Here is a 22282-nt window from a genome sequence, read left to right on the forward strand (position 1 = left end):
TTCATCTCATCCTCTCGCTCCTAGGTGGTTCCCCTGAACTGGTAGTTCTACCATAGAACTTTCACAAAAGCAATTTCCCGACGACGCAATGTCTTTACTTCTCTGGCAAGAATCTCTATGGGCTTCTCCTCGTAGCTCAAGTTATCATTCAACTGTAAGGGCTCGTAGTCAACTACATGGGATGGGTCTGCCACATACTTCCTTAGCATCGAAACATTGAAGACATTATGAACTAAAGACAATGTTGGGGGCAAGGCCAAACGGTAAGCTACAGGGCCAACTCGTTCCAGGACCTTGAAAGGTCCAATGAATCTCAGACTCAACTTTCCTTTCCTGCCAAACCTCAGAATACCTTTCATGGGTACTACTTTCAAAAACACCTTATGACCAATTTCAAATTCTAGATCCTTACGTATCATATTGGCATAGCTTTTTTTCTTGTCTGCTCTGAGTTGTTTGCATACGAGCCTTGATCTTCTATATTTTCTCATTTGGTTTGCACTAGTTTAGGTCCTAGCAATTTCCTCTCACCAACCTCACCCCAGCATACTGGAGACTCGCAACTCTTTCCATATAGGGCCTCAAATGGCAATGTGCCAGTGGCGGTCTGATAGCTATTATTATATGCGAATTCCACTAAATGCAGGTGAAAGTCCCAACTCCCTGAAAACTCTAGTGCACAAGCGCACAACATATCTTCCAATGTCTGGTTCAGACGTTCTATTTAACCATCAGTCTATGGGTGAAAATTGTACCAAAATCCAATCGAGTACCCAATGCTAAATAGAGACTAATAAAAAAAACTGGATGGAAAACGAGGGTCATCGTTTGACATAGCTAAAACTAGTACCAAAAGAGGTGTAACAACCCCTTCCATTAATAACTTTGAAACTTAAGATGTTGAAAATCAGCAACACTTCTACACGTCAGAGCTAAGAACTGTGAAAACGGTCATGAAGTTAAGAAAGTATTATATACTAAAAACATATATCTGAGCCTACCATGTCACAGGGAAAACTTCATATGTGTAGTAAAGAAACTGGTCATACTATATAATGCGTCATCTAAAGATAGGTACCAGAACAAATCTAGTCAATTGAAAACTGCTTCTACTCTAGAAGCGCCAACTATGATGTCTTTCCTAGGGTCTACATGTCTGAGAATAACTATGTCTAATTAAGTCTCACATTCATGAGAAACTCATCATGAGGCTCTATGCTGTCATGGGTTATAAAACTTGTTTGAGTCAATCCCCTCATATTATTCTTTAGCCTTAAAACAATCACATATCATTAGTTAGACACTGTTGCGAATGAGTCTAAAATTCCCTTTGAAAAATAAGGTTTTGAAGTCCTTAGATGCTAAAGTGTAAGTCAATTGATAACACATTTCCATAACCTTGTAAAAACCGTAATTGATCCATGAAGTCATTTTTTTTAACAATAAAACCTTCTTGATTCATAAGTCCTAGATTGAATTACTCGTACTCCCTAAAACTAGTTAACTCATTGCCCATGCAAGAGAATACATACTATCTAGTAATGCTCCGAACCCACTTTTAGTAACTTCTTACTATCAACTCAACTTTATTGCCAAGTCTATCCCTTGTACTAATGCTTATATCGGAAGATCCAAGTTACTTACTTTTGTGCATAAACCATTATTGTCTACCTCGAGTTGGATTATTTTCTTTTCTCAATCAACTTGATGGCCTTTCTAGTTCATGTTTCCAACTAACACACAAACTCAAAATCCCTTAAATCTTACTAATACCCTCAATGATTTACCTCTTAACTAATGAATCCTCAACATACCATGTCAATAGTTCTCGATCATCTACTGCTACTAGTAACTCCATTTTAGCTTATCCCTTCTCGACCTTCTATTTCGACAATAAATTCTTGTGTTAAAACAAAGTTCCATACCAAATCATCTATGTAAGCTATCTTTCCATCTAATACATATTGTCCCAAAGTCCTACATGATCATTAAATATTTTTCTTTTACACTAAAACAAATACCTTGTAACCCCTCTTATCAAGCATTCAAACCATACTTAACTAGGAGTTTCGAACACATTAAATTTCTCTCTTTCCAAAAGAGTAAACTTTCTTGGATACTTTTCTCTCATTCACACTTATCTCTGATAAAACCACTAAATTCAAGACACCTCCTTTTTTTTACCACTTTTCATGTGGAACATAATCTCTTTACTAAATTATATTTTACTTAACTCTTCCATAAATCTTATCTCTCTTACTAAGAATTTTCATCTTGTAGAATTCCTCTTTGCCAATTTGCATACGTTTAAACTCCAAAAGACTTTTGATTCTTCAAACCTGTCTAACTTGGATCTCCTTAACACAATAAGGCTCTGGGTTTAGTCTAGGTATACTAAAATAATCCTTCAACCTAAACAAATAACACCTTGCTTTAACCCCTTTAAGTCCAAGGTCATGTCCAACTATTTTAGCTTCCTTTAATGACATCTACCTAGCTAGATATTCCAAAAGAATTCTATATATCATTACACATACTTTACCTAGTTCATCAGGTTGTAGTATTACCCAAATGATTATGACTTATGAATCCTTTCTAAAATTCTTTTCAAAATGTTGGGTTTTTAATATCTCAAAACCTTTAATAACTCCATAGTCTCTTCTTTTTCTCATTCTTATTCATAAAACAACTTTTAACCTTATACTTAAGTATGTGGCCTGTGAAGAAATTTATACTGCCACCGATTGCACTATCCAACACAAAACATAACACTAGTCCTTGATCAATTCTTGTCTCGATAATTTTATTCTTTGGCATAAACATTTAAATATCCTCATTCCTAAATTTTCATAACTCTACATAGTTTCATCAATCTTAAGCATTGCTGAATTGAGGTATATATTTGTTCGTTTCTAACATAATTTCCATGAGATTAACTAGCGCCAAGTGACCCCATAATTTACTCTATTTTATTTTTCTCCTTTTGTAGTGTCGTAACTGATAATCCTCTTATAATAACTTCTAACGAGTCACTGAACTAGCATTAGAACATAACTGGTGCATTTAAGCTAAACAAATATTTTAATGCACAACTATCATAAAACTTGTAATTGATAGGATGTACCTGGCGATGACGAGGAATCCGTTCATGGGCCATAGGGACAATCTAGACTTACATAGTAAGTCAGTCTACAGAACCCAAAACATGGGCTCTGATACCAACTGTAACGACCCGACCCTTTAGGACTTAGGTTAGGTCGTTACTAAAATAAATGCATGCAAAGAATTTAAAACGACGCTCAGTTATTTGAAATAAATGCTAATTAAAACAAGAGAAGTTCAAAAGACATTTATTAAATGCAATTGTAAAAAAAACAATAATAGGGTACCCATAAATCATAAAGGTTAATAAATACATATGAAAAACAATTCTTAATAATAAGTTTCAAACATCAAAACTAAACATTAAGAGAAACATGAAAAGAACTCTAAATCTCATGATGCGGAAGCGTAAAAACGAGTCCCAGTGGCTCGATCATGAATTCCGCTGCGCCATCGTCGGTGCATCTCTACCCTTACCTGAAACATCAACATAAGAAAGAATGAGTATGAAATACTCAGTAAGTAGCCCCACCACTAGGGTCAGGCTAGGTATCTATGTCCTCTAGATACCCACATATGGCACATAAATACATGTAATAAATGAGAGACTGAGTCATATCCTATTATAGTTAAGTATGCTCACAAAACTGGTAAATCCCGAAGGAAACACAAAACTGGTGAATCCCGGAGGAAACACAAAACTGGTGAATCTCGAAGGAAACACATAACTGGTGAATCCCGAAGGAAACACAAAACTAGTGAATCCCGAAGGAAACAAAAACTGGTGAATCCCGAAGGAAACACAAAACTAGTGAATCCCGAAGGAAACACAAACTGGTGAATCTCGAAGGAAACACAAACTGGTGAATCCCGAAGGAAACACAAACTGGTGAGCATCTAACTAATCAATGAGGATATTCACACAGTCTTAACGTGCTATGATTCAACATTGTACAGTTCTAAAACATACACAAAAATCCTTGATACCATGGCTTCATCACATACACATAATTCTTAATAACATATTATACATCATCCATGTATAACTTATATCATAAATCCATAACATGCAAGTATGCCTCAACACCAGCAGATCAGACATCGACATATGAAAACACACACTATCACATACTAACGATCAAGCACTTAGGTGTGTATGTAAACAAATCAAAATTTGTGCCAGAACATACTTTGATTCAGGTCATACTGTCAATCAACATGCTAACATTTACCATAACACCCACTTATCATGCTAGCATACAACTAACGCCTGGCCCGTGGGCAGTTCCAGTGGTAAGATTACTTACCTCGAAGTCAAGTTCAGATATTAATCCAAGCTAATGCTCTTCAACAAAATAAACCTTGAATTAAGTCCCCTAATACAGACATAATACTAAATTTCAGTCTTTGAAATTAGAACCCAACATAAAAATTTAAATCAGACGGTCACCAAAACTTACCCAAACGAAACTCGCAAGATTTCGACTCCAAAATTTCCTCTTAGCAGATTTTAGAACTCATACCAAAATGTCAATCTGAACATGATTTTAGTCCCAAATTAGTAACTTAATTTTCTTATAGGAACCCTTAACCCAAAAGACAAACAACCCAACTAATCACCCAAACTTAACAATTCCTGACGAAAAATCAGTCTCCTTCTCGATAAGCAATGTCCTCAAAATTCTCTGAATATCGCTTCTGAAAGTCCAAACTTAACGGATTTTAACCAAAATTATTCCAAAACAAACCACACCTAAACTTCCAGGAAAACATCTAAAACTAAGAATCTTACCCAAAAGAGATGTGACAGCAACCGCGATGACGGTAAGAGCTGGGCGGCGTCGGAAGAAGAAGCGACGCCAGACGAAAAAGTGGCTCTGGACGACAAGATGGATCAACAACGACGTCGAACCCACGATCTTGATCTGGCACCCGCGGACGGCTGAGAGTCGACGACGACCGACACGGCATGAGTAGAGGCGTGCGAAACCCCAGTGCGAAGAGTCGGCGGCAAGAAGAGGCACGGAAACACGACTGAGAAGGGAAAGATCACGCGGTTTTGGGTCCCTGATGCTCGCGGACGGCACCATTAGGCAAAGGTTGTCTAGAGAGAAAGGGATGCGAGTGGTGGAGGCCAGCTTGGGCTCGGGCGGCGGCATTCTGGACGAGCGCTCGGCTGGAGAGCTGGGCGACTAGCAGCGTGTCTGACCGGCGGGATATGGCCAGCCAGAACCCACGAACGGCGGTGATTAGACGGCTGAGAGGCACGGCGCAGTGAGGCGGTGTGGAAGCAAAAAATGGAGGGGGGGCTCACATGAGGGAGAAGGCATGAGGGGGGTCCTTTTTATTTTTTTTTAAATAATAATAATAATAATATTATTATTAAAAAATAATAAAAAAATAATAATAATAATAAAAGGAAAAGAGCATAACCCTAATTAAATCCTTTCCTTAACCCACTTTATACTATTTAATTCCTTTCCTTTTTCCAAAAATAATTAATTCCTGCCATAACTTTTCAAATTGAATAATTTTTTAATAATTTCCACGACAACACTTAAATCCTCGCACTTATACTTTAAATTCAAAATTCCAAACATGCCCTTCAACTAAGGACAATTACTGAAAAAGGAAAAGTTTTACATTATTAATAAATAAATAAAAAGGTGTGGGATGTTACAGGTAGCTTGGATAAGGTCGAGAACCAGTGTTTGGGTTAATTTGAAGTGTTCAAATTAACAAGAGGAAGTTCAATTATATATTATATAGTTTGACTGGTTAATTATATATGATATAATTTGCTAAATGTATGAGATACATTATTTTGGAGGAAATTAGATATAAATATGATTTATATCAAGTAGAGGAGAAAATACTATAGTAGATATATGATATCAAACTATAGGATATAAATATAATATGATTATATTTATTAATTAAATTAATTGATTAATTATTTGATAATTAACGGATTTATCCACATTTGGACGTGGGAAGTGGAGCTGCGATGGTTATGGTAATCGATGGATTAAAACAATGAAAATCGTTTTCATTTTAATCATTTCGTGCATTCGTATTATCGTGTGCCCAAAAGAATCCGTGAAAGCGATCGTGGGAGCCTATATGATAAAAGCTCGTTCGTCTAAATGATCGTCTACCTCACGTGTTCTCTAAACGATCATATACGTTTTTTCTAAACGATCGTTCAGTCTTTGCTACACAATCGTGTAGCTTTACTATACGATAAACATTTCCGCTATACGATAGCAGAGTTTCTTCCCCTACTTGCTTATTGTCTACACGACGCATTCTCCTCCATCCTCTACCAAACTCACCAAAGCTCACTCTTTGGGTTTTTGACATCGAGGATACCCAGATTTCTCTTGTGGTGGTGTTGTCCCCACTACATTGTTCTTGTATGTTCTGATCATGCTGTTGCAGTCAACATACTCACCGGGTGCTGGTAGATTGATGGGAAGTTTTCCGCTACTTAAGGTTCAGATATACGAAGAGAGTCTTCATCTGGTATGAACCTTTTTCCTTGTTAATTATTGTATTCTGAGTATGCCGATAATGAGTTTTATATGCATAACTGTTTGTGTTGAATGTATGTAGTTAGTGTTTCGGTCACTGTGAAATCGGAGCGATCCAAACCCACTCATGGAACTCTCGGTATGAGATCTTTCAATTGGTATCAGAGCCAATTTTTTGATACTCCGATTTCATCTTTTGCAACGAAATAATGTTTACATTCATGGTGGGTGCATTTCTACGCTGTTTTAAATGTTAATTCTACTGTGGATGTGTCGGATTAATGGATGTTTTCGGGATGAATTGCCTCGGTTTGTTTAATTCCTTTTACATTTGTGGTTGTTTGTAAAAGCCCCTGCGTTGTTTGGGCATAAATAATCATAATTGAGTCTGTATTCAAAGTGTTTGAAGTCTTGAGTCGTTCATCAAAGTTCTGGGTAAAGGTTGCAGCTCTTCGAGGAATGAGATGATCTAAGGTTGATCGCATCGTGTAGAAGAGGTTCTATGTGATCACTATCCATCGCATCATGAAGATGAAGGAGTATGCGATCGCGGTTGAACCCATCGGTTGAACGATGGGGTATGCGATCAAGAGTTGGTCGTATTGGGTTGACGATCAGGCACGCGATCGGAGTATCGTTTCATGCATGCGTGCTAGACGATCATTTAGGTCAGCAAGCTTCATCGCTTAGTAACTAACTAAATGATCGCTTAGCATCACAAGGTAAATCATTTACCAAGTTGCACGCATTGGTTAGACGATGAGATGCTTGCGTATCGTTTAAAGCGCGCTAAATGATTGTTTAGGTCAACAAGCTTCATCGCTTAGTAACTAACTAAACGATCTCTCGGTAACTCAAGGTAAATCGTTTACCTATCGTCACGCTACATGATCGCATGGACGATCAGGCTTCGCAGCCTTGTCGTTGTCTACACGATCGTTTGCTAATGTTCCTATCATCTAGTGCGTGTTGAACAATCATCTACCTGCTGGAGTTTGCTACATGATGAAGACCTCCTAGTGGTTCAAGACCTGGTTCGCATGTGAACCGGTTTGCTCGATGAAAAATGTAATAGATAGGGTGTTCATTCCAGTTTTTTGGTTTAAAGACTCATCTCGATCCATTAATCTCTTTGTTTAATACATGCGATGTATGTTTTATATGTCATATGGTATGCACATATAGTAAATCCCACCTTAGGTTATGCATTGATCATGCATCATCTCTTTATTGTAATTTTTATAATCTAGAGAAGCATAATTTTAATTATGTAAGAGCATGCTCATGCATCATATAATATAAGAGTTATATTTATGTACGCTTAAAAAGCATTGACATGCATCATCTTTATATTATAATTGTTATAGTATAATGGTGAATGATAGCATGTTTGCTTGGTTATTACGCGTTAGTTATATAGTAATGACCGGACATTGCATGAAGCATGACACATAGGTTACTTTATAAATGTTATAAATCGCCTCATTATGCGCAATGTTTTTTAGTTGTTTCTTTTTAAGAGTTAAAGAGAAATTAGAACTAAAAGAAATAAGAAAGACATGCATGCTCACTTAGGTTTAATTCATGGTTGTAAAATGTTTAAAACTTGGATCACATAGACCTAAGATCATGGTTCTAATATGATTAGCAACCCTAAGGCTTTAATCTTTTAATCAGTTTAATAGGATTAAATTGGCTAACAAAAGGTTAAAGTGTAGCAAATCTATCTATAAAGGACCTTTTGTCTAAGGCGGGTTCTGTCTAGGTTGGGGTATTTAAGTTGACAGAAACGTAACACCCCTATCTAGGAACTTACCTGGAAAGGTGAATTAGATAGATTTGATGCATGCATGCAACTTAAGGACAATCCATTAAAGTGTTTAAATGTGACTACTTGAACTTGTTTATATTTCATAAACAAACGTTGTTTATGAGCAGACTTTAAAAAGAAGACTTAGAATAAAATCAGTTGTCGGATTGTCTAGGTTAATGAATCCCTAGGTAGAACATTCAGTGGGAGGTATTTGGGACATAAGATGCTTCACTTAAACCTTTCACTTTTCTCCTAAATAGTCCACTCCGTGAGATCTATCCTCAGTCTTGCGGCACCTTTGGCGTGTCCCCCCAACGAATGGTGTTTGGGTAGGTCAATATCAAGGTAGATGGAGAGAATATTCATAATAAGTGGGAGGTGGAAGTGCGACAGCATATCCCTCGGTCTCCCTCGTTAGGTTGAATAAAGTTACTGCATATCGCCTCGAGGTACCCTGGGAATGTCCCCCTAAAGGATGGCAGTTTTGCGCGTTTCTTTATTTGATCTCCTATAAGAGGATAAAATAACTTAGTCTCTTATCCTAATCTATCTTTTCCCTATGATAAGTGCATTAGAACAGGACTCTGGCACCGAAAATGAGGGGTTACAATTACACGGAATAGTTAAAGGTTAATGATTATAGACCGAAAAATGGTGGCTGTTAGGTTCAGTTCCAAGAGTTGGTTCTGCCTAATGGTTGAGAATGTCTCATCCCAGTGAAAGGGCAACTAATCACCCAACCGGTGGCATTTGTCCTGACTCACTAGGGCATCATTGCAAAATAGAAGTCTATAACTTAGGGTACTTGAAATTGTTTTGCAAAACAAATTGGTTTAAAAATAGTTTAGCAAAATCTAATAAAGAATTGTTCATTTTTTCAGCAACTTTTTAAAATGGCTACAGCCACCTTATTGTTGTTAAGCACCGAAAAATAAACTGCCGACAATTTTTCAACATGGAAACACATGATCACGACGATCCTAATCATTGAAGATCTCATGTTCACTCTCACGGAGGTTTGTCCTTCTATTCCAGCTCCAAATACCGCTCGAAATGTTCGGGAGGCATATGAGAGATGGACAGAGGCGAATGAGAAGGCCCGAGCCTATATCTTGGCAAGTCTTTCTGACGTCTTGGCCAAAAAGCATGAGCCTATGGTCTCAACCCATGAGATCATGGAGTCCCTGCGGGGGATGTTTAGAAAACCGTTTGAACAGCTTATGCATGAGGCTCTTAAATACATATTCAACTCCAAAATGCAAGAAGGCACCTCTGTTCGTGAATATGTGCTAAACATGATGGTCCACTTCAATGTGACGGAGTTGAATGGCTCTACCATCGATGAGGGCAGCCAGGTTAGCATAATCCTGTATTCTTTGCCGGAAAGCTTTCTGCACTTTGTTAGCAATGTGATTCTTAACAAAGTGAAATATAACCTTACAACTCTCCTCAATGTGTTGCAGACATACCAATCTTTACTGAAAAGTAAGGAGAGTCAGAAAGACGAGGCAAATGTTGCTTCATCCTCAAGGACGTTCCATAGAGGTTCGACCTCAGTAACGAAGTCTGCACCTTCTACTTCTAACTCTGCAAAGGGGAAGAAGAAGAAGGGTGGTAAGGGAAAAGGGAAGGCACCTGCTAACCCACCACCCGCCTCAAGGAGGCATCCACTAGTTGCTAAGGGAAAGTGTTTCCATTACAACCAAGATGGACATTGGAAGAGGAACTGTCTTTGGTATCTAAAGGAGAAGAAAGCAGCCAAGGCTAAGGCCAAGGCGGATAAAGGTAAATGTGATTTACTTGTGCTTGAAACTTGTTTAGTGGAGAATGATGATTCTGCCTGGATAATTGATTCAGGCACCACTAACCATGTTTGTTCTTCTTTTCAGGGGATTAGATCTTGGTGACAACTGGAGGCTGGTGAGATGATGATGCGAGTAGGCACCGGATACGTTGTCTCAGCTATGGCAGTGGGAGGACTCCAGTTAACTTTACATAATAGGTTTCTATTTTTAAATGATGTATATATTGTTACTGAACTAAAAAGGAATCTTATTTCTGAAAAGTGTTTATTGTAATATAAATACACTGTTTCTTTTAATTTGAGTAAAGCGTTTATTCATAAGGATGGTGTTTTTATTTGCACAGAAAATCTGGAATCGAATTTATATGTGCTAAGATCGTTAGCCATTAATTCCCTCCATAACACTGAAATGTTCAGAACTACCGTAACTCAATCAAAATGTCAACGAATTTCTCCAAAAGAAAATGCCCAACTTTGGCATCTACGTTTAGGGCACACAAATCTCAATAGGATTGAGAGATTGGTGAATAATGAACTTCTAAGTGAGTTAGAAGAAAATTCTTTACCTGTGTGCAAATCTTGCCTTGAGGGTAAGATGACTAAACGACCTTTTACTGGAAAAGGTTCTAGAGCCAAAGAGCCTTTTGAGTTAGTACATTTTGACCTTTGTGGTCCTATGAATTTGCGAGCCCGAGGTGGCTATGAGTATTTTATCAGTTTTACTGATGATTACTCCAAGTACGAGTATGTTTATCTTTTGCAACAGAATTCTGAATCCTTTGAAAAGTTCAAAGAGTTCCAGGCTGAAGTTGAAAACACATTAGATAGACAGGTTAAAACACTTTGATCAGATCAAGGTGGAAGTTTTTGGACTCGACATTCTAGGACTATTTGATACTACATGGAATCTTTTCCCAACTCTCAGCGCCGGGTACACCTTAGAAGAATGGTGTAGTGGAGAGGAGAAATAGAACCTTGTTAGACATGGTTCGCTCGATGATGAGTTACGCTTCCTTACCAGACTTGTTTTGGGGTTTCTCAGTGGAGACTGTGGTGTACATACTCAACTGTGTTCCCTCCAAGAGTGTTGCAAGAATACCTCGGAGTTTTGGAACGGGCGTAAAGCTAGTTTACGTCATTTCCATATTTGGGGTTGCCCTGCACATGTGCTTAAGGCTAATCCCAAGAAATTGGAACCACGGTCGAGGTTATGCCTCTTTGTAGGCTACCCCAAAGGTACACGAGGGGGTTATTTTTATGATCCAACGGAAAATAGGGTGTTTGTTTCAACAAACGCTACTTTCTTGGAGGAGGATCATATAAGGGAGCACAGTCCACAGAGCAAAGTCGTGTTATGTGAGCTTTCTAATGAAACTACGGAAACTTCAACAAGAGTTGTTGAAGAGCTTGCTACATCAATAAGAGTTGTTGATGGGAGTTCATCCAGTAGGTCGGTTCCACCTCAAGAGTTGAGGGAACCTCCGTAGTGGGAGGGTTGCGAACCTACCCGTTCGCTATCTGGATTTCACGAAAATCCTTGCTATGGTAGCAGATGGCGACGTTGAGGATCCGTTGTCTTATAAGAAGGCAATGGAGAATGTTGACCGAGATGAATGGGTCAAGGCCATGGATCTCGAGATGGAGTCGATGTACTTCAACTCAGTATAGGATCTTGTAGATCTGCCTGATGGGGTTCGCCCTATAGGTTGTAAATGGATCTACAAGTGCAAACGGGGTGCTGATGGGAAAGTACAGACCTTCAAGACTGGATTTGTGGCAAAGGGTTATACCTAGGTAGAGGGAGTCGACTATGAGGAGGCTTTCTCACCTGTTGCCATGTTAAAGTCAATCCGCATCCTCCTGTCCATTGCAGCTTATTATAATTATGAGATCTGGCAAATAGACGTCAAGACGGCCTTTCTGAATGGCAATCTTGAGGAGACCATTTATATTGTGCAGCTCGAGGGATTCATAGCCCAAGGTCAAGAGCAAAATGTTGCAAACTGAATCGGTCCATTTATGGACTGAAACGGGCATCTCGATCTTGGAACATACGATTTGATGCTGCAATCAAGTCGTATGGCTTTGACCAAAATGTTGATGAACCTTGTGTCTACAAGAAGATGATCAACGCTTCAATAGTCTTCTTAGTGTTGTATGTAGACGATATCCTACTCATTGGGAATGATGTAGATCTACTGACTACAGTTAAGAACTGGCTATCAACCCAATTCTAAATGAAAGATTTGGAAGAGGCTCAATGTGTTCTAGGTATACAGATCTTTCATGATCGTAAGAAAAAAGTGCTAGCACTGTCTCAGGCATCGTACATTGACAAGATGTTACTCGAGTACTCGATGCAGGACTCTAAGAGGGGCCTACTGCCGTTCAGGCATGGAGTCATTTTGTCTAAGGAAATGTGTCCTAAGATGCCTCAAGAGGTCGAGGAGACGAGACGGGTCCTATATACGTCTTCCGTTGGCAGTTTGATGTACGCCATGCTCTGTACATATCCAGACATCTGCTACGCTGTGGGCATAGTCAGTAGGTATCAGTCAAACCCAGGCCAGAGTCATTGGACTGCAGTGAAGAACATCCTCAATTATATTCGGAGAACGAGGGACTACATGCTCGTGTATGGTTCGGGGGATTTGATCCTTACAGGATACACGGATTCTGACTTTCAGACTGATAAGGACTCTCGCAAGTCCGCATCAAGGTTAGTCTTTACTCTTAATGGAGGAGCTGTAGTGTGATAAAGCCCTAAATAGGGGTGCATCGCCGACTCCACTATGGAGGCGGAGTACATAGCGGTTTGCAAAGCTATTAAGGAGGTCATCTGGCTCAGAAAGATCTTGATAGACCTAGAAGTTATTCCAGATATGTCTAGGCCCATTACCCTCTATTGTGATAATAGTGGGGCAGTGGCAAACTCCAAGGAGCCAAGGAGTCACCGGCGCGGTAAACACATAGAGCAGAAGTATCATCTGATCCGCGAGATAGTGCATCAAGGGGACGTGATTGTCACGTAGATCGCTTCGGAGCACAATGTTGCTGACCCGTTTATGAAGGCTCTCAAGACTACAGTGTTTGAAGGTCACCTACAGAGCATGGGTCTATAGGATCGCCCGCGGCTGAACTAGGGCAAGTGGGAAATTTTATTGTACTGGGCTTTTATGCCCTAGTTTATTGTTTTGTACTAAGATTTTTGTACACCCCACTTCGCTTTAGGACAAATGGGAGATTGTTGGGGTTGATGTCTTAAAGTCTCGTGTCTTGTAGTTTGTAAACAGTATATACAAACACTTGTGATTGTTAATATATGATATTTACTTCACATCTTGTTGTTTTGCTCGGTTATTTGTTTTATTTGCTTACTACAAACCAATAAACATAAAATCCCTGGTTATCTGTATGTGACTCAAGCATGTATGTGGTGACATACAAGTGGATCATGTCTTGAGTGATAACCAAAATGATTTGTAGTAAATGGATAAAGGAGGGAAACCTTATCCTGGTAACGCTACGGACGTGACCCGCTTTGTAGAATGGTCACAAGTGTTGTGACTTGTCATAGATGGTCTGATTCTGATCATCCGTGTTGGGGACATGTGAGTGGGGGCATCTAATACAAAGAATTTGTATAAGACCTGACCAAGAAGTGTTAACATCTCGTTATATAACACCGTTCACAACAGAGACTTCACTTCACTAGGATAACCATAGGTAACATGACCTCAATCCTGAGTGAGTTGGGAACTCCTACCATTGAGGGCGATCCTTTGATTTGTATGGGTGCGAGTGACCAAGTCGCCGATTTAAACCTACCATTTTGGGGATTCGTCTGATTTGGGAGCTGGGAACTCAGCTACACAAGATGGAATTCACTCCTTCCCTGAGGTAGGGGTAAGTAGATAGATGGCTCCCTTAAAGGCTGATTCTGGGGCTTGAACGATGTGGCGCCATACACCTTCTCTTGGCCCGAGAGGTGTTCACACATAGTTGGACTACGTTGTATTGTTCACTAGAAGAATCAGTGGTACTTAAGGAGTGAGATGTAACTATAGGGGCAAAACGGTAAATTGGCCCACCTGTACTTACGAACATCTATGAAGGGTCATCATACTCATGATTGGTTATATCGGATGGACACAAAAAATATATCTGTGGTAAGAAGAGTTCAGCTGTTGGCCTTTAGTGGAATCACTAAAAGTTAACGGATGGTGGATCTCGTGGCTAAAGAGTTTAGTCAGTTATTTGCGTACCGTTGGAGCTTTAAGCCACAGGTCCATTAGATCACATGGCTAGCTTGGATAAGTTCGAGAACCAGTGTTTGGGTTAATTTGAAGTGTTCAAATTGACAAGAAGAAGTTTAATTATATATGATATAATTGGACTGGTTAATTATATATGATATAATTGGCTAAATGTATGAGATACATTATTTTGGAGGAAATTAGATATAAAAATGATTTATATCAACTAGAGGAGAAAATACTATAGTAGATATATGATATCAAACTATAGGGTATAAATATAATATGATTATATTTATTAATTAATTAAATTAATTGATTAATTATTTGATAATTAACGAATTTATCCACGTTCGGACGTGGGAAGTGGGGTTGTGATGGTTATGGTAACCGGCGGATTAAAACAATGAAAATTGTTTTCATTTTAATCATTTCGTGCATTCGTATTATCGCGCGCCCAAAAGAACCTGTGAAAGCGATCGCGAGAGCCTATACAATAGAAGCTCATCCGTCTAAACGATCGTCTACCTCACGTGTTCTCTAAACGATCGTATACGGTTTTCCTAAACGATCGTTCAGTCTTTCCTACATGATCTTGTAGCTTTACTATACGATAAGCATTTCCGCTATACGATAGTAGAGTTTCATCTCCCACTTACTTATCGTCTACACGACGCATTCTCCTCCGTCATCTACCAAACTCACCAAAGCCCACTCTTTTGGTTTTTGACACCGAGGATACCTGGGTTTCTCTATTGGTGGTGTCGTCCCCACTGCATTGTTCTCGTACGTTCTGATCGTGCTGTTGTAGTCGACATACTCGCCGGGTGCTGGTAGATCGGTGGGAGGTTTTTCGCTACCTAAGGTTCAGACATATGTAGAGAGTCTTCATCTGGTATGAACCTTTTTCCTTGTCAATTATTGTATTTTGAGCATGCTGATAATGAGTTTTATATGCATAATTGTTTGTGTTGAATGTATGTCGTTTGTGTTTCGGTCATTGTGAAATCGGAGCGATCTAAAATCGCTCATGGAACTCTCTGTATGAGATCCTTCAGTACGTAGATGATATCCTACTCAGGAATGATATAGGTCTACTGACTGAAATTAAACATTGGCTGGCGACCCAATTCCAAATGAAATATTTGAAAGACTGTGAGGTCTATAGTGGAAACGAGGATCGTTCTTGATTTTAAATTTTACAGTAATTAGAAATGTAGAAGAACATTATGCATTCCAACCTAATTTTATAGCATGCTTAAGAAAAATATTAGAGAAAAAAGAACTAAGGTTTGAAAATAACTAACCCTTGAAGAACCAATTCTTCAGGAATTCCTTCTCAATCCGCTCACAAACACTTCGATTCTCCTCGAACCAAAAACAACAATCGAATGGCCACCACCACTAGTGAACCTTCTGTATTCTTCTTAGGAGTTAAGAATTAGCAAGAGGTGTAAGCTTTGCTATTATTTTTGGGAGATTAAGAGATTTAGAAAAGAGGAAAGAGTAGTGAGAGGTCTTCTGTGTGTTCTTGAAAAAAGAAAAACAACCCAGAGAGATCTCTACATCAAAAGCAAGGAAGAAGAAAATGTTCCCTATAACCCCTACTCTCACGTTCTGATAAGAGAGAAAACAAGTTGAATTTAATAATAAAAAATTTAATATATATATGATAACCTACTTATCATATAGTATATATTAAACTGTATGTTATATCAGATATAACACATAACCTATAGTCTTTATATTGTATTAAATACAATACAAACTATAATTTGAATTCTCTAAATCATTTACGAAATTTAATACAAATCAAATTCATATTAAATTGAATTATATAAATCTCATCCATATAATTATACAAATCTTATAGATCTGTAGCTTGAAGCTCCAACGGTACATGAATAGCTAACTAAACTCTTTAGCCACGAAATCCACCACCAGTTAATTGTTGGGCACTCCACTAAAAACCAACAGCCGCACTCTTCTCACCATAAATATATTTTTGTATCCATCGGATATAACCAGTCAACAGTGCAATAACCCTTCACAGATGCTTGTAAGTACAATGGGCCAATTTACCATTTTGCCCCTGTAGTTACATCTTACTCCTTAAGTACCACCGAACCCTCTAATGAACAATACATCATAGTTCTACTATGAGTGGACACCTCTCGGGCCATGAGAAGGTGTGTGGCATTGAAGGAAATCGGATTCACGATTTCTATGAGTAGCGGAAGAAAGATAATTCCAAATTACAATCATGAATGAACAAAACATTTACAGTCGACTTCAAACAAACGGTTATACAATTCATACAAAAATTACAACATGAAAAAATCAAATAAACAACAGAGAAACTCTACGAACATTTGAATCCTCGACTCCACGCTCTGTTGCGCGACCGTTCGAACAACAACAACCTCGAATGCTCGATCTACACGACCGCAACATCACAACAAACACAGCACAAACACTTCATGCTCGTCCTCAACGATCTCCTCGGTCACGAACTCCTCATCAACACAAACGGCCTCCATAACACCACAAACGACCTCTAGAAAACCTCGACGGTGTCGAGTTGAGTATGACACTACCAACAAGGCTACCTTAATATTATTAGTGTGAGAATCTAGAGGGTGGGCTTTTTTCGGACTTGGTATGAGGTAGACGAATGGAGGAAACATCGATCGTGTACACGACTGGACAAATGGGAGATGCCGGAGACCTATCATATATGTTGATGCTCAATCGTTTAGATAAAGCTAAGCGATCGTCTAGTAAAAACTATGTGATCATTTAGCTCATCATTTCGCTCGGTCTGTCGCCTACAGACACTACACGATCGTTTACTTTAGGCAAGCGATCGTCTAGCAAAATTATGCGATCATTTAGTAAATATTGCACGATCGTTTAGCTCGTCACTGCATGATCGTTTAGCTCGCCACTGCATGATCGTTTAGCTCGCCACTACACGATCGTTTAGCTCGCCCAACCGTCATTTAGTAAATCCATATTTACTTGATGACTTTGAGAGTTTCTTTTGCGTAAGAGAGAAAACTCAATACTTTTTCAATCGTTTGTTAAACTTCTTTTCAAAATAGGAAAACCACTTTTCTTTTAAACTTACGGTTACGATGAATTTAATAACCACCCTCTCACTTGGTTATTAAAGAAAAATAATTAATTATCCAATAATTAATATTATTATAAATATAAATGATAACCAACTTATCATACTATATTTATAACCTATAGGTTTAATATTTCATCTCATGAAACATATAAACAATAGTTCTTTTTCTATTCCATGGTACTTAATGTAAAACTCATTTACATCAATCCTTTACTAGATGTATCTCATACATCAAACCGATTATATCATATATAATCAAAATACCTTTTGTCAATTTGAACATTTCAAATCAACACCAAGAACTTATCCTCAACTGAATCCATTGAGCTACTAAGGGGACCTCATGGACCTGTAGCTTGAAGCTCCAACGGTACAAGAATAACTGACTAAACTCTTTAGTCATAAGATCCACCATCCATTAACTGTCAGGCACTCCACCAAAGATCGATAGCTGAACTCTCCTTACCACAGATATATTATGTGTCCATCTTAACCAATCAACAGAGCGACAACCCTTCATAGATCGCTCGTAAGTACAACTGGGCCAATAACCGTTATGCCCCTGTAGTTACATCTGTCTCCTTAAGTACCACTGATCCCTCTAATGGACATAAGTCATAGTCCTACTATGACCGAGTCTTCTTTTCCAAAGAGAAGTTGTGGCTACTATATTCAAGCCCCGGAATCAGCCCTTAAGGGAGCAATCTCTCTACTTATCCCTACTTCGGGAAAGAAGTGAATTCCATCTTGTGGATTGAGTTTCCAGCTCCCAGATCAGATAAGTCCCCAAAAAGGTATGTATGTTGAGTTGGCAATCTGGCCACTCTCACCCATACTAATCAAAGGACCGCCCTCAAAGGCAGAAGTTTCCAAAACATTCAGGATTGAGGTCGTGTCACCTATGGTCATTTAGGTGAGATGTAAATCTCTAGTATCAACGACGTTATATACAGAGTCTATTCATCTTGTGGTCCAAGTCTTATACAAACTCTTTGTATAGGACATCCCCACTCACAGTCTCTACATGAATGGTTAGAATCTACCATCTGTAATAGTTTACAACACTTGCAAACTTCTATAAAGCGGGCCGTATCCGTAGTGTCACTAGGATCAGGTATCATACCTTAATCTTTATACTACAAACCTATTTAGGTTATCACTTAAGGCATGATCGACTTGTATATCACATATACATGCTTAAGTTCACATAAGATAACCAAGAAGCTTTGTTTATTGGATATGAGTAAATGCCAGAATTAAATAACACTTATTTTATTCATTGAAAAATGTGTATCTTTACAAAACAACGAAACTCCGGGAGAATTAGGACATCAATCCCAACAGGCGTCACATCGTTCAAGCCCCAAAATCAGCCCTTAAGGGAGCAATCTATCTACTTACCCCTACTTCGGGGAAGGAGTGAATTCCATCTTGTGTAGTTGAGTTCTCAGCTCCCCAATCAAATGAATCCTCAAAGTGGTAGGTTTGAGTCGGCGATCTGGCCACTCACACTTATGCAAATCAAAGGACCGTCATTAAAGACAGGAGTTCCCAACTCACTCAGGATTAAGGTCATGTTACCTATGGCCATCCTAGTGAAGTGAAGTCTTTGTCATGAACGACGTTATATAACGAGACTAAACACTTCGTAGTCCAGTCTTATACAAACTCCTTTGTATAAAACACCCCCACTCGCATGTCTCCACATGAATGATCAGGATCATACCATCTATAGCACGTCACAACACTTGTAGCTATCTATAAAGCGCGCCACATCCGTAGTGTCACTAGGATAAAGTTGGGGGGAGGGGGGGGGGGGGGGGAAGGGGGGGAGGGCGGGTGCTGGAAAAAATTCATGAGCATTGACTTTGTTGGGATATTATGCTTATAGAATATGTGAAATTTTTTTGAAAGTGATATTGAAATTCTCCGAAGTTGGACTAATTTGGAAACATTGGGCAATTTACTTTATACCTACTATTTCGTCTGGTTTTTGGTTTCTAGTCTGATTTTATTAGTAGCCATGATTGGGACTTTGAAAGTGATATCTTTAAACATTACTATGTTCTTTTCTTAAAAGTTAAGAATATAGTTTGTTGGTATAATTAGCCTATGGAGTTCATGAACTTCTGTTGAAGAATGATCTGATTGAAGTGTATTATGTTGGGAGGGGTGTTTGAAAAAGTTAGGAGCATTGACTTTGTTGGTAAAGTATAGACGAAAATATGGGATTTGTATTATATAATTTTGCATATACTTGTTGCTAGGAGCGCATTGAACAAACTGAGACTGAGACGACAACTTCAACAACTAACGTGGTTGATGATGCTTTGAGTAAGGTTCTTGGCCCTGACCGTGGTCATAAGAGGATTTGGGTTTGGTGGGACTCGTACAAAACTATCTCTCTTGTTTCAACAAGATAATAAGTACAAAGTCTTGAAAAAGAATATTTGAAGATGAAGGAGGAAATGATAGAAATGAAAGCAATGAAAGATGAAATCATAGAAATGAAAGCATTATGCCATGTTTTATAAAGAAACAGGTAATCTTTTTTTCTTTAAGTCACTTGCATTCATTTTTTTTTCTTAACTTTTTTGTTTCATATGAAATTATCATAGGTTGAACCAAGTGAGGAACTTTCAAATGCTAATGCAAGCGTACCTAAGGCACTAAATATTCCTTTAACTTTTCTAATATCATCTCCATCGGTAAATTTATTTGTAATATAATGAGAATTATTCTTGATTTCATTATTATCTTATTCTAATATCTCATATTTCTTTTGATAGAGCATCAATAACAATAGTCAAATTAAGTGCAAGTTATTAGATTGGTATGGCTCATGAGAGATTGTTGCAGAAGGACGATGGTATTCTAATGATTTAGCTGCTCTTGTTCATCACATTCCTTTTGGTCCACATGCAGTTAGAATGTGGGTTGATGTATCAAAGAAACCCTATGCCTATTTGTAGAGGCCTTCATCTGAGATGACATGTATTGAATAAGCTTTGGGCAGTACAGTTGCATGGCCATATGATAAAGTAATTATTGGTATGTTATTTTCTAAGCTTATTTATCTATATTTATTAAAATATTTTCTATATTTATTTAATATTCACTATTGCTGGTGTATACAAAATCGTATATTGATATAGATTTTATAAATTTATGTAGGTGAATAAAATGATGCCTTACTAGAGGAAAAGAGAACCAACAATGACAGCTCAACTACGTATTTTTGAACACTTGGTGAATTTTGAACACTTTGTATTTTGAGGGCTAACCTATGTATGTTGGTGGTGTGGTCACTAAATACTTTATCTAGCTTGTATCATTTAGACACAACTTTATTATAGGAAATTATTGAATATTTTATTTTGTAATGTTAATAGATTAAGAATGGAAGTTATTAGTATCTATTATGTTATGAAGTATATTATGTGCGTATATTTTAACTAAAATTGAGTACTTGAGCCAAAATTTATCAAAATCTAATTAATTAAAAAATTATTTTTGAAAAAAAAGCTACCTCTTTTATAGTCATGAGTTAAAGCTATAGAAAGATTTATATAGTAAAAATGAAATGCTATTAAAAGGTTATTATAATAATTATATAATTGGAAAAGATGAAATAACATTACTATAACATACAATTACAACTATAAATACTATATTATAGCATCGGAAAAAGGCTATTATATGTTAAAGATAACACATTATTTTAGCTATATAAACATATTATAACTTTAATAAAAAAAAAAAGGATATCAAATGTTTTTATAGCATCGTATATAAGCTGTATCTTCATATTTTATAATAGCATCCATTATAGTTTTAGAAAAATGCTATAAAAAGTCTCAAACTTTTAATAACATGGGTAGTCAGAACTTTCGAAAAAAAACTATAAAAAGTCTATTTTAGCTTTTTCCGTTAACTATCGTATATGTTATTTCTTGTAGTGAAAACTCTCGGTAGATTGTCTGGGTTTTTCCTTTCTCTAGCAAGATTTGTATGCAAAAGGGAAAAAGTAAAGTTAAAGCAAAGGGGAGCTTTTATATGTGCTTTGTTAGTGAAACACATGGTGAAAGTGTTGCCACCTAATTGTTTTTCATTTTAACGTAATATTTTTCAATTATATGCTCTTTTTATTTGGGAATAATTTATCATATTCATCCATAATACTTATAGGTAGTTTGAGGTACTGGGTTGAGTTCACTTGTTATATATATGAAGTTTATATGTCTATGTTTGGGGTATAAAGTTATTTTGTTTGAGTTAGAAAGTATGTGTTTATGGTATTGAGTTCATATGTTAGAACTATTTGGTGCAGTTTTTTCCCACATAAATAATATATTTTTATGATGAATATTTTTGTTTGAAAACTTTTTTTATTCAATAATTCTACATATCTTTTTTTTTTTTTAAATAAACTAAGTATTGCATTTTGTTTTATTATTTTTTTTAAAAGATAGACATGTATTGTTGGGAGTTTTGGGAAATGAGGTTTAGGGTTACTTTTGGATCATGCATTTCTTTTTTTTTTTTTTTAATTTAAACAAATATTTTACAAATTTATGCATGTGATGTTTCTAGTTAAGTTGGACAAAATTATGTTGGATTCATCCGCAAAAAACAAAT

General features: G+C 37.5%; 1 pseudogene; it reads left to right on the forward strand.

The window, feature by feature from the left end:
- Positions 1-20035: 20035 nt before the first annotated feature.
- On the forward strand, positions 20036-20799 carry LOC150037915 (uncharacterized; annotated as a pseudogene).
- The last annotated feature ends 1483 nt before the right edge of the window (positions 20800-22282 follow it).

This window comes from Benincasa hispida, chromosome 2 (assembly GCF_027475165.1).
Source record: "Benincasa hispida cultivar pf3 chromosome 2, pf3_genome.v1.1, whole genome shotgun sequence".
Taxonomy (NCBI): Eukaryota; Viridiplantae; Streptophyta; class Magnoliopsida; order Cucurbitales; family Cucurbitaceae; genus Benincasa; species Benincasa hispida.